The 14,585-nt window shown below is 36.4% G+C and overlaps 1 protein-coding gene across 1 annotated transcript in view; it reads left to right on the forward strand.

Annotated features, from left to right (window-relative positions):
* The window catches only part of FBXL17 (F-box and leucine rich repeat protein 17), a 278,684-nt gene that overhangs the window by 146,338 nt on the left and 117,761 nt on the right, over positions 1 to 14,585 (forward strand). The window lies entirely within an intron of this gene.

A 14,585-nucleotide genomic window follows, 5' to 3' on the forward strand; every position in this document is an offset into this window, starting at 1 on the left:
ATGCCTGCTATGTTCATCTAGTAATGAACAGCAATTCTTTTCATGTATGACTTTTTTTTAAAGAACAAACTGAACTCAAAAAAATATTTTCTAAATGGTACTGAAATTGCTTGTTGTTCCTCACGTTTTTTCTGCTTACTAAGTTCATAATTTCATACTTCGTAGGAGCTCTGAACAACCACTGAGCATTATATAATTCACTCTGTGCTTTAAAAAAAATCTAAAGGTTCTTGGAACTTATTTATGTATAATTGTGTTTTCTTTGTGGTTTTCATGTGTCATTTAATTCAGTAGTCTCATGGTACTGTATACAGAATAATGGGGGAAAGAAAGCATGTTTGAATATAGATTCAGGCTTATCAATCCTGAGCTTTATTTGATGTGAGTCAGAAGAATTATTATTGATATCCACTATTGAATAGGTCTGTATTGGCAGTGTAATAACCTGCCAATCACGTTCAACAAGGCCAGGTGAAGGGTGTTGCACTTGGACTGGGACAGTCCCAGATACGCGTACAGACTGGGAGAAGAACTCACTGTGAACAGCTCTGTGAAAATGATCCTTGTATTAATGGAAGTTCTGGTAGATGAAAAGCTGGATATGAGCCAGCGGTGTGTGCTACAGCCCAGAAGGCCAACAGCATGCTGGGCCGCATCAGAAGAGGGGTGGACAGCAGGGAGAAGTTAATGACTGTTCCCCTCTGCTCTGCCTTCATGAGTCCCCTTCTGAAGTACTGCATCCAGCCCTGGGGCAACCAGCACAAAAAAAGATGGAAAAGGTGGAATTGTTGGAGCAAGTGAAGAGGGAGGCAAAGAAGGTGATTAGAGGGATGGAGCACTTCTCTGATGTAAAGAAAGAGAAGAAAGGGTGAGGCAGCTGAGCTTACTTAGCTTGGAGAAGTCTCTGGGGAGACTCATTGTGGCCTTTCAGTACCTGAGGGGTGCGTCTGAAGAAGAGGAAGACTGACTTTTTATATTTTCCAACAGTGATAGGACAAAGGGAAATGGGTTTAAACTAGAAGAGAGGAGATTTAGTTTAGATGTCAGGGAATATTTTTTACACAAAGGGTGGTGAGGCAGAGGCTGCTCAGGGAAGTTGTGGGTGCCCCATCCCTGAAGGTGTTCAAGACCAGGGCATCCTGAGCTGCTGGGTGGCAGCCCTGTCCATTGCAACTGCATGACCTTTAACATCCCTTACAACTTGAGCTGTTCTGTGATTCTACTATTAAATAATAGTAATAAGCAAGAAACCATCAGTGATAGTCCAGTCCTTCTATTTAGCGGTGAGAAATTTCTGATGAATATGCACTATTCAAAACTTTTCTCCCTGAATTTGAAGCCTTCCTTGCTATTCTATATAGAATATAGAATTGAAGGAGGAAAGATTTAGGTTGGATGTTAGGGGGAAGTTCTTCACAAGGAGAGTAGTTAGGCCCTGGAACGGGCTGCCCAGGGAGGTTGTGGATGCCCCGTCCTTGGACGTGTTCAAGGCCAGGTTGGACGGGGTCCTGGGCAACCTGATCTGAATGTGTGTGTTTGGTGGCCCTGCTAGGCAGGGGGGTTGGAACTACATGATCCTTGAGGTCCCTTCCAACCCAGGTGATTCTGTGATTCTGTGATTCTGTGATTCTGGATTCCTGTTGAGAAATATCAGTATGTACAGACAACATGCATACTATGTATATGGATGCATTTTACTTTGTAATTATTTTTGCTAAATCTGTTCTGTGTGTTTCAAGTATACATCCTTATAGGTGTATGACAGAAGTTATTAAAGTATGGGCAGAAAAAAAATAAAAACCTACCACATGCCTAGCTTTAAGGAGTAAATGTATTGAGAGACCACTTCCTGACAAGTCAGGAAGAGTTTATAGCAGCCTTTAATTAATTGATTGAAGATATTTAAGTGGACATAGAAGAATATAATCCATTGTAAACTGTGTAATGATTCTTAAAAATACAAGATGATTTTTAAAAAATTGTCATTGCGAGTGAATGAGATTGCAAGCTTATTCACACTTATTAATTATAGTACAGTTTTAGTTTTAATTAGAGGAACTCTTTTGAGACAAAACCTTTTACCATTAGGCTGTTTGAAACCAGTGAGATTAAAAAGGAGGAGTTCTTTCACAACATTATTTACATGATTTTAATTAATGATTATAATCTCCATGGTCATTTTCGAAAAAGAGCATTTAATCCCTTCACCAGTTTTCGTGATTTGCATTTTGCAAAAACATGTAAGCCCCGCAGGCTTATTATCTCCAATTTTTTCAAACCAAACTTATTTTTAGAGAATTTCATTTTGTTCCTGCTCCAAGTCCCATTTCCTATCAAACACCTGTTTCTCACGCAGAGTGAACTGATTGGTAGAAAAGTAAGTTTGCTTCTTTTGCCAAGACAGAACATAGCCCTTGGCAAGGTTACCTTTGAAAATAGTTTTTCATGCAGAGACCGTATACAAGCCCTATTGCAGTTGCCAAGATCGCCTGACTAATGAAGGGTCGGAGCAATGGTGTATTCTTTCTCATTTCTGGCAGCACGTTAGTGTAGCATTTCTCCTGAGAAAAGGCTCTCTAGCGTTTCAAACAAAAGCTGGTAGTTTAACCTTCTAGGAGGAAGGTCAGCGTTAGTTTTACTGATAACATAGAAGAAAGCAACTATATAGGAATATGAAAGATAAATTCTGTGGCAAGCTGAAACCTAAAAACAATGACTTTTCAAATATTATTTTTAACAAAAATCAGTTTGAAAACTTTCATATTTACAAAATTGCTTCTTTCAACTTCAGCAAGCTTATGCTTAGTGTTCCATACTGATGATTTAGAACTGATTCCTAACTAGGAAAGATTAGCATATAGACTGAAATAAAAGGTCAAAACTTCAGAATCTTACTTACAGACTTTTTTTTTCTTTTTTTTTTTTTTTTGCATGTTTTCCACTTAACGGAAAAAATACATAGCAAAAAAAGATGGAATATTTGTCTTAGTACCAGGGTTTTTTTTAGAAACCTTGATTACTATTACATTTCCAATTTTTTCTAATGTATGTGGTAACCACTGTTTTCTCTGACATAGAATGAATAGTCAAGAATCTTAGCTCAGATATTTTATTAAAAGTTTCCAGTTAAACTTATTTAAAATGGATAGGCAGTAATCCACTAAGAAATGGGGAATTTTTAAAGTAAAGCTTAAGTATCTCACATCTGAATAAATATAGAGAAGGTATATATTCTAGCATCAGATGAATGAGCAAATGGGAACAAGATGAAATCACCTCAGATAACCAAATCAGTAGCTACACTGTAGACATGCTCAGTTACTTAATAAAACATCTTAAGTCTCAAGAAATTGGTAGAGAATTTGGTGCAGATGACAATTCTTAAGAAATCATAACAGAAAAAAGTGGGGGCCTTAGCTAACTTAGCAACTCTCATGGTGTTCAGAACTGATTTCCTCTTGTTAACAATCACTGAACTCTCCTTCTGTAACCATCTTTTCCCAGGTTAACTACCTGACTATTAGGAAAACTTACTAATAATCTGTCTTATGTCTCATACTACATTTAACTGGGTGGAGACGCATTTGTTATTTTTTTTTCCAGAGATCAGTACGCAGCAGAAAAAACTATTTTTAGTTGTCCACAGTGTACTCTTGCATAGCCCAGCTTAATAGAACCTAATTTGAGTGCAACAATAATCCCTATTATTTCATTGCAAATACATTTTATAAGTAAACTTGTCTTAATCTTGTCTCTGTGTTAGCCTTAAGTAATAATCATGCTTTGAAATTTAAAATATTATTGAAAAGGATTTTTGTCAGGAATCTGTGCTTTTGCTTTTTATTTGTTTGTTTAGAATTGATGTTTCAATTTTTAATTAAATGTTTACACTGTATACGTAAATGGAAAAGCTCCTAGGAGATGTGATTATACATCTCAAATATATATGTTTTTGTTTTGCTTAGTTATGTTTTGCAAATCCTTTCTTGATGCTGCTTTAAGAAATTCAGTGCTCTTAAACTTTAAAGTTTTATACATTATTTCATTGATAGTAATAGTAGTAGTAATAGTAGTAGTAATAGTTACTGTGCTCCTTTTTATCTACTGTAGTTTCCATGGAAATAACTATGAGGCATTACTTTCAGAGCAACCTATGAATTTAGATTTTTTGCAAGCTTGTTCAGTATAATGCATTCGATTAGACACAGACACTTAAGCTGATTAAACTGATCTTTGCTCCGCGAGGTCACTGTTCTGAATTGAATATGGAACGACAGTATTCCACTACTCTGTGAAAAAATTCAAAGGAATGAGAGAGAGAACTGTGAGTTTTAGCTTGTATTTCAAATAAATAAGTAAATAAATAAATAAATGGATTAAGTGATAACTAAATTATAATAACTGCAGCAATTATTTTAAACACTTTTGAGGGAAAGCAGCTTTCATATTTCATTTCCTCTGATTAAAATTTCAGTCAAAAACTAAGAACAGGAGCTTACATGTTGGTTTGGTCCTTTATGTCAGCAGTGACAAGTTCAATCATACTTTCGTGTTCTAATTGTTAGTAATCATCAAAGAAAAATACTATTCTGCACTTTGAACAGCAGATCTTCAAGGAACTTGCTGAGACATTGCCAACCTTTAAACAGTATTGAATACCTGCTGTTGTTTGTTATTAAATCTCTTCTTATTGAGTTTACAGGACAGCCAAACATGCTAATCAATTTTGAGGAGCATGAGATTAAAACTATTGTTTTTGCATTTCACATTCTTCAAACAAAGTTTCTCACTGCTAAACACGTAGTACTAACAGAGTTTTTTATTGAAAAAATGAAAGTAGCTTTTCTATATTTAAAAGCAATAACAAAGATCCAGTCTATAAGTGATCTTAACTGATGGAAGTGTAATTGTGTGTTGTCTCTTTAGAAATAAATAGTTTCTTATGTTTCATTATTTTAAAATTTTTAATATCCAGAGTGAGTGGGTTATAAATAAACTAATGGATAGGGAGGTTGATTTAACCATGGTTTTGCATTCTTCATTGTGTGCTTCTGTTCTTGTTGGGAAGTTGCATGTCTTTGAATTACACTCACACACTTTGACATTAACTTTTAAAGAGATTATCTCAAGGCCTTACTGATCAAGTCCCTCAAGCTGCTTCTAAAACAAAGCATATGTAACTCTGGAATTTTTTTCCGATCTTCAAATCTCCAGATAAATTCTTTAGCACTCATGCTAAAATTTTCTGTAAATTGTGCATATCCTTTTTAAAGCTTGTGATCCCCTGCATCACAGCACTGTGCTGGTCTCTGTCAGCCAACTGCTGGTGCATTTAGTATTCCAGCATTTAAGCAAATGTAACGTATTCTAATGTATTCTCCACAGTACCATGAATATATCTTGCTGTGTTGCTTTTTCAAATAAAACCTATTGAGAACAGCCCTGTCATTAGTGTTTTCTCCCTACAGCTATTCATAGTTTGTATTTATGTGTTGTTGAAGAAAAGCTGAAGTGCAAAATGAATTAAAGCTAGTTGAGGGTGATGGAATAAATACTTTTCTGTCAATTTATTAGAAGACAAATAAGAATGCAGGGAAGCTTGAGTTCCTTCTTTAGCGGGAAACATGAACAAATAATGGATAATTCAGATAAAGCTGAAATAATTAGTGACTTTTTCACGGCTTTTGAGTCCTACCTGAGCATAACTTTACAAGTTTAGCATGTGTTCTGAGTAGTTTTCCGAAATGGAGAAGTAAACTTAGGAAGACAGGCTCAGGGACAAATTCCAGCTTCAAAAGTCAATCAGAAGACAGCAATGGGGGGCAAAAACAGAGCAGGGGGAGTTTAGGTGAGCAGAAACAATGTATGAGCGATAAAGGTGAAAGTGAGAATTAACACAAATACTAGGTGTTTTGGGAAGGCTGGTTGCCAAGGAATGAAAGGGAAGGTAAGAGAGGTCTGTGAGTTTGAAGCATTGTGAGAGATTGGCTTTTGGGCCCTGGTCTGATTTAGGAATTTACATTAAAGGCAATTTCAGAGGAAGAGGTTGAAAGTTTTAGGGATCTCGATTTTCCTGTGGTGAGGTCTGTACTAAGGAGGCCATGTGGTAAGCATGGAAGTTTGAGTTTCATACGGTTGTGTCTCTGCCTTAACTTCAGCTGGGCATTCAGGTTTTATTGGCACTGCATGGAAACTTTGCTTGCCTGTCATTTATAAATTAAAGTTTGAATTTCTGTAATGAGATAAAAGAAGACAAGCTTAAAATCTTTTCTCTACCATTTTACATATATTGCTTGCCTCTTGTCATCCTCATATTTTTTGGTTGAATTCTCTCATCTTTTTCTTCTCTCATTCCTGAGTGCTGCAGCTTGTTGAGTGATTTGAAAACAACCACTGAGGTTCTTCTACGTGTTCTGTAATTTTTCAAGCACAAGAAAGCCTTCTACAAATGTGAAGTGACTGAAGCCAAAGTAGTGCTATATCTTATCCTGCATAATGTTCTATACCCGCATGACATCTTTCATATTGACAGTAATCACTGTTAAAAGGCTTTTGGAGCCATACACATGCTGCTGAGCCCTAGGAAGCAGGGCTTGAAATTCATCTCTGGTTGGAAATATCCTGAAGTATCTGGATCTGCACTGTTATTTAAAACTTTCCTTATTCGAGACTTCACCTTAATCCTACATAATCTATTATAGTATCTTATTTTCTTAGCAGTGAAAAGCTTTTTTTAGCAGTTGTAACTGCAACTTAAGGCAACCTCACCGCTGATCAGAAGCAGAGAATGCATTATTTTCTGTTTGCAGAGGTTGGAGTGGATAAGTGAATTTAAACCATCCCTTCCAAAAACTCTGGTCTAGTTCTAGATCATGATACGTAGTGAGTGTTACTTACTTACTTTCCCTGTTTTTTTCCATTGTTCTTGCTAATTCATATACATTTCATACTTCCTTGAAATGCAGGGCCCAAATTTTGCTATGACTTCGCAAGTCCTGTAATCTGTAGTTGTTCAGACTATCCAGTATTATATGATGGTTGCCGATTTTACAGCAACATTGTAGTATTTATTCAGCTTCAGTTTATTAAAAATTATGGTTTATAGATATTTTCCTCAGTTGTTGCTTATTCTCTGTTAGCTCTGTTCATTAGTATTAACTAAAGGTTAGAGCAATTATTGGAGCTCTGCTAATTTGATTGTCTCTAAACAAAGGACTTTGCATTTGTACTCGTTGAATTTCATGGTATTTTCAAATCATTTCAACAGTTACTCATTCTGAATGCTAATTTAGAAGTGATTTTTAATTCAGTGAGCCTACTTTTTAGTCCATCATGTAACTCAATCTGAGGTGTTGTTGTAATAATTGTGTTAGCCATCTGGTCATAAGTGGTGCCTTTAGTGAAGAATGAAGTAAAAAAGGACATTTAATTCTAATCTTTTTACCCTCATATGTTGACAGAGTTCCTTAGCTAGTGAATAACCTAGCAATCCTTTTCTAGCTCTTCCTGTAAATACTGAACGTAGGTTCAATAAGATTTCTGATGTTCTTTTCCCTTTGCTACATTTGTTTTGCTCAGTTCTTTTTGATTTTGTCCCTACATTATCAGTATATTACTTCACACTGATGTTTACTCATTTGAGACAGTATCCAGTTCTACTTAATAGAATATAAAGTTGTTATGACTTCTCCAGGATGTATTCTCACTCTTCTTCCTCATTCAGATGAACTGCATGGTTTGTTTCCCTAATTAAAAGAACGAAAGAGGGAAGGAAAGAAAGAAAAAATGAAAACAAGAAAGAAAAAATACCAGTTCAAGCCTTGAAGTACTTGGAATACAGTCAGTTCATAAGCACTTTCATTAAATTGTGTTCAACTTTGCATTCTCAGCCCTCTAGATAAAATGCATCCTAAAAACTCTGGTATGAGATACAAATTTGAAAATTATCCATTATCTTGTGCAATTGGCTGAGGTGTGATCATTCAGGTAATCCTTCTCATCAAAAGTGGCATTGGTAATGTTGCTCTCCAGCAAATTCAGCAAATGAAATTTCCAGTCTTTGTCCAGTCCAATTCCATACTTTGCAACTTTACAGCTGAATAGTCCTTATTGTAGCTAGTATTATTTGTGTTTTATTTTGGTTACATTAAATATTTTTTAGAATTAGGAAACTTATTGTTTTATATATTCAAAATTTAGGAAAAAAAAACACATAAGCCCACAGTTATTGCCATAATTTTCTATATGCTTTTACAACATACTGGAAATGCAGGCATAATTTATGTATTTGTATTCATTGCTCTCTCATGTTCTTTATAGCCAGTGAAAAAACAATAATTAATATAATATCTTAGTATTATAATTAGCTTCAAGATTGTGGCATCTTAAGTTAGTGGAGAGTTGATGAGGCTGGTCTCACTAATAGAGTGTGTATTAAATACTAATTAGATAACTGTGTGAGTTGGCCCTAATATTGTGAAAACAATATCTACAGCTAGGAAGCTTCTTTTGATTTCAGTGTTAGTGAAGCACGATAACTTTACATTGCCATAAAAATGCATTTGTCTTATACAACATAGTTTTCGTGTCAATTTGCATTTTCTTTTCTTTTCTTTTGTAGGCATCGGTGTAGTAATTATCTACTAGATAATAAAAGAAGTCAGCCTTTTTTTTTCTTCTTTTTTTTCTTCTTTTTTCCTGTTAAGAGAAGGTAAATATCTCTTTTCCAGAAATATTAAGTAAATTTTGTACTTGTGTTTCTTGACCTAACAGTGCACTCAGTGAGTGTTGTTTTCCCAGTGCTCTATTATGGAGGCAGAAGTCAAATTCATATAATACTTAATTTATATTTAATTGCTTTGAGAGGAAAATGCATCAGGATTTTATCAAAAAGTATTCTGGAGTAAAAGACTATTTGGATTTAGAATTCAGAGTACCTGTGTAGAAGAATATTACACCTAAATCCTAAAATATATCTTTATGTCCTTATTTACAGGAATATTTTTGTCATATATATCCAGATATAAAAACCACTCTAAAGTGGAAATTGTTAGTTACTGAAGATTTTCTGCCAGTACATAATACAGGACTGAAATAAGTGGATATCATTCTACTTGAATTTAGAGGCTCTTTACATTATGAACAGGGTATCCTCAGGATGTTTTTTGTATTACGAAGCATTGAATTAAATTATAAATTAAATAAAACCATTATATGTGCCTTAGTCACACAGTGAAACTGATCTGTCCAACAAACCAGTCAATATGGCTGAACATCGGTACAGTTAAGTGTTTTTTAACTTAGTTATACATATGCTTCAAACAGTAACTCAGTTACAGCATAATATTTTTCTGTGCTGTTATTTAAGATAATGTAAGTTCCATCTTGTTACGCTTTGTGAAATTAGGAATTAGAGATTAAAGTGGCTGGATTTTAAAAACTCATTTAATGTAAAGTTTGGACTGTTACACAGTTTAAAAACACTACAGAAGGCTAACATTATTCCTGTGTAAATAAGCATTGTGATTTTGAATATGTGTGAATATAAAGAAAAATCTTAAGAGTGGCCAGTGGGCAGCTAATGGATGAACATAGTGCTGCTTCCTGCATGCTGAACTACACTTCCTGTCTCTTGCCAACATCTCTCTTAAGGAGATCACTTCCAAGGCGGGCAGCCTGGGAGGGTCACCGCAAAGGCAAGTGGGGATGTTTCAGCCTCTGTGAGCAATGCTCCTGCTGCTGTGTGGGCATTGTTATGATGTGGTGAGCAGTCCTGGACTTCAGGAGGCAGAGGTGCTCCTGCAGAGCCAGGAGCCCTGTGCTGTGAGCTGGTTGTCCCACTGCTGGGGGCTGCGTGCCAGCTGAGAAGCCTGAGTCACATTAGCGCTGTGCTCCAGCTGGGGATGCAAGAGGAGGCAAGGGATGAGATGGTGTCTGGCAGCTCAGACTTCCACTGACCCGTTAACAAGGATAGTTTTTCTGGAAGTGTAAATGTTTCAATATCTTTTTCTTTCCAGAAATATATTTTTTGCTTACTTGCGAGTAGGATGTTTTCATACTCTTATAAGTTTCTTATTAGTTTTAAAGATCATGCAGAGGTTAGGTGTTTGCTCTGGGAAAGATAAAATCTGAGTGGCAAATCTGATAGGTAAAGATGAAATGTACAGAAGAACAGCAGAGCACTGGAGGAATTTTTGTCCATCATGTTTTGTTGTGATGATTTAAAGAGCTTTAGTGTGTACTTGTGCAGCTGTATTTATGTGTTTGCAAGGAAGCAAAGCAAATAAGGGAACTAAGCAAAACGTACCCAAATTAGTCTGCAACTTTGTATTGAGTCTGTAACAGAGAAAATAAAGTTCAGTGGTACTGTAAGTATAAAGAAGCTGGGATATCCTAAGGTGCTGTCAGTACAGGCAGGGAAGCAGGAACATCACAGTCCTTTCAATCACAGCTGTGTCTGTCCCTCCCTCCCTGAGGCTTCAATTCCATTTCTCCAGTCTCTCTGTGCTTCTTCCCTCCGCTTTGTAGTGAGTTTCCCTTAATATTTCTCCATCTCTGTGAGAAAGCATCCCAGGTCAGTATCGTGCCTGTCGTGTGCTAAGCAGTCTTCAGAGTTTCTACAGAACAGTGCTACAGGAGGCAGTCTTCCTTTCATCCCACTGCCAAGCTTTAAGGGCTAAACTCTTGCCTTGAAGGGCATCCATCCACAGCAAGGTTCTTATTGGGCCATAGTGTTCATGATGCAGAAGTAGCAAGAAACAGATAAAAAATATTCTTCAAAATGATTTAGATTATGGTAAAAGAGGAGGTAGAGGGCAGAATCACAGGGTCTATCATTATGATATGCCACATGTACAGAGCAATAAGCAGAATTTATTATGGAAGCTTTAAAGTGATGTTAGCAGTGTGTTTTCGCAATTTTGTGTAGCATCACTTTCTATTTAGGAAGCATTTGAGGGACGTTGCTTTCAAACTTTTTTGTTTTTATACATTCTGAAGTTAAATATTTCTAAAGTTATTACATTTATAATGCTTCAGGTATCCCTGCAACTTCCTGCGGTAACACATCATAAGTATTTAGAACTAATATATAGCAATGGAAAGCGGAAAAATAGAATAATGCCATTTTTTTTCTCAATTGAAAGCAGCATTACCATTGAGAGAACATGCCCCAAGCTTGTGTATGTTTCTCAGATATACCATATGAATTACAGGTACATTTTGTGTAGTACATGTTTTTGTGCAACATAAAATATTGACTCTGCCTCTGACTTCCTTGGGATTGACTTTCCATCTCCAGAGTGAATGTTAAAAATAATACTGGTTAAAAATAATATTGGCTGCCTCATGGTCTCTTCTTTTAATTGTAAATCTGAGGACACGAGGTTACACTTTTAATGACTAACTTACAATATAGTTACCCCTGCCTAAAATATTAACTAGATAATTCACTTCTAACCCTATACTAGTAACACAATGGTCTGTCTGCTTTGATGAAATAGAAAATTAAAACCATTACTCAAGATGAAGCTATAATAACAGCATGTATCATTTGACATAAAGTGCTCAAACTTTGTAAAGTGAAAAAGTAATATCCCTCTTTGGTCTTTGTTTAACAATTCTGTGCTTTCACAGCCTTTTAAGGGAACGTTTTAGACACTGGAAGTGCCTGGAAATCAAATCTTTATTAAATATTTATGGAGGAGGACACCTAATGACTTCTAGGGGACCCTGCGAAGAGATTCAGTATCCATAGAGTGCACTTATCACTGTTTGTTTTTATTATTGTTGTAGATATTAATTATTTAAGTGCTGGCAATCTTCTCGAAGCTTTACAAGACACTAAAAAATATTCTTCCAGCCTTTAAAAACTTTTTCTCAACCAAGCCAGTGTGTAAAGCTAGTGCTCACTATGGAATGTGGTTTACTCCAGAGCACACATGACTGCTGAGGAGAGTACCTTTTCATTTTGTTTCATATTGCCTCTTCTTTCTTTCTTGTCTATCTGCCTTGCAGGAGCAATTGCTGCAGGAGGGTGATATTTTCTGCTAGAGAGAGAGTGAAAGAAGGCTGCTGTTTGCCTTATTACATTTGTAGTAATTGAAGGGACAGTTCTGCTGCATACTTCATTTCCCCCATAACACATAGCTGGAGGAGCCTCCTGAGGAAGGAGAGCTGTACCCAGAAGACTCAGGGACCTAAGGCCTTTCTGCACTCAGAAAGAAGTTCTGGGTGGGCTGGGCACTTGGAGACTCCATTTTCTGTTCAGGAATTGGTACCTTTGGTATGCTATTCATTCCCTGGAAGTTGAGTCTGAAGCTCAAATGAAAATAGAAACGTGCTGCCTGACACGGTGGTATGGGATTGCCCTTACTGTGGTTGAAAATGTACAGCAAGGTGTATGAGATGCCTGGGAGAGCAGGAGAAAATGGCTTAATGTGCTGCACTGCTGATGAATAAGGGAATATTATTTTTTAAGAGCTGTTCAGAATATTGCTTGAATTGATCCTCCTAAGGTTTCTAAAAGACAAACAAAGTGCGAGGAGTCTTGTTTCAGAGGACAGTGCAATTTGACAGGTAGTATACATGTGTATCAAAGGATTGAGGTGGGAATGGATCCAAGTTGAGGGAGGGAAGATTTAGGTTGGATGTTAGGGGGAAGTTCTTCACAAGGAGAGTGGTTAGGCCCTGGAACGGGCTGCCCAGGGAGGTTGTGGATGCCCCGTCCTTGGACGTGTTCAAGGCCAGGTTGGACGGGGTCCTGGGCAACCTGATCTGAATGTGTACGTTTGGTGGCCCTGCTAGGCAGGGGGGTTGGAACTACATGATCCTTGAGGTCCCTTCCAACCCGGGTGATTCTGTGATTCTGTGATTCTGTGAATGATACCACAAGCAACTGGACATCATAACAGCTTACTTGGATAGGAGAGACATGTACTAGAGTACGCTGAAACCTCTGGATTTAAATGATGAAGTGGTGCAGAACAAATTGTAATCATCTTTCTTGAGTAATACTGGTGTATTCAGACTCTTATTCTGCAAAACAGACTGGGAGAAAAAGTGCCAAAAAGCCTGAGAATCATCAGCAAATGGATTTCTACAAGAACCAAAAGAAAATGACAAAGAATTAGAAGTGTGAATCACCGGTGAAATAAAATTGTAGGAGTGATCACTGAAATTTTAGTGCCAAAGGGTGTCCAAAACTGCAGGATGAAAAATTACTCAGAATGAAGTGGCCACAAGACTTTTTTAGGGCAGGGAAACAGAAGTCTCTGAGAGCACTTCATTTGAAAGAATCTGGAAACAAAGCATGCTAAATGGGATTGCAAGTCCAGTGAGAAGCAGCAGCAGATAAGCAGCGGATATGTGTGTATCAGTTATTGCACATAGCTCCTCCAAGCTGTGTTCATTACTAGTTATGATAAACTCAAGCCAGTGTGTCTTTTAAGTTAATTAGAGGTGGATTATGGTTTTTACTAGCAGTTCTGATTTCTGATTCAGCTATAGTGTTATAATGGACTATACATGTGGTTCAGTGTGTATCTGCTAGGTGACAAAAGAAAGACCTTGACCTAACCAAATCAGTAAAGCGTTTGCAGCTTAGTGCACAGTTACTGGTGTTTTTGAGTGTCATCTGACTTTAAAATATTATTTTAAATCAGAAAGTTTTAATGTTTTAGCACCTTTTCCTTTTTATTTCAGTTTATTACACATTTTCAGGTGCTGTAATGTTGGTGAATGTTTACTTAGATAGCCTCTTTAAAAAAGAAGTTTGTTTTTTAATATTTATGTAATTTGGGAGAAAAACGTCTGCATGTTTGAACAGTCTTTCATGAATTAAAACAATATAAGGTTGTTTAGATGCTAAATGCATTTAAAATAACCATCATTTAAAACCACAGGTGTAATGAATGATCACTTTTAAATTAGATAGTTAATACTTTAGCTTCTTGCAGAATTCCATTGCAAATAAGATATTAAGAATGTATATATAATCTTTTGCCTCAAACTGAGAATGATGTAATACGTTCTGTTATTTACCTGATACGAATTTGTACATTATGTGAGTGGAGTGGACTTTGAAAAACTATGGGAACGCAAATAGCCAGTGACAACCAACCAGGCAAAAAACCTTTGTTCTTGTTCTCTGCTTTATTCTACAGAAGAGCTTAACATTGTGTATATTTAGAAAGAAAACAGATCTTGAAATTGTATCTTTGTTCTGTGTCATAGCATTATAAGTGATAAATTATTTTTAATTATTCAAGCCCTGAATACATGACCAAGGCAAAACGTGACTTATTAGGAGAGTGGAAAAATCATATTAATAGTTTTTGTCATGATGTGTGGAATATAATTATTAATGGCATAAACAAAAAGTTGAAGGACGTGTTTATTAGAGCTTTTGTTGCTAGTTGCTTGGGAGGGTGTTTAAGAACAATTTTTGGAAAATGAATGCAGTAGAGTATGAGAATAGGGTAACTTTGCGATCAGGAATCTTGAGTCACAGAGTTGTTGATAGTATATAAAATAAATATGTATATGTTGCTACTGCAGGTGACAGCCTTCAGCTCCTTTCCAAGACA

The sequence above is a fragment of the Tympanuchus pallidicinctus genome, unplaced genomic scaffold (genome assembly GCF_026119805.1).
Source record: "Tympanuchus pallidicinctus isolate F22 unplaced genomic scaffold, pur_lepc_1.0 scaffold4, whole genome shotgun sequence".
NCBI lineage: Eukaryota > Metazoa > Chordata > Aves > Galliformes > Phasianidae > Tympanuchus > Tympanuchus pallidicinctus.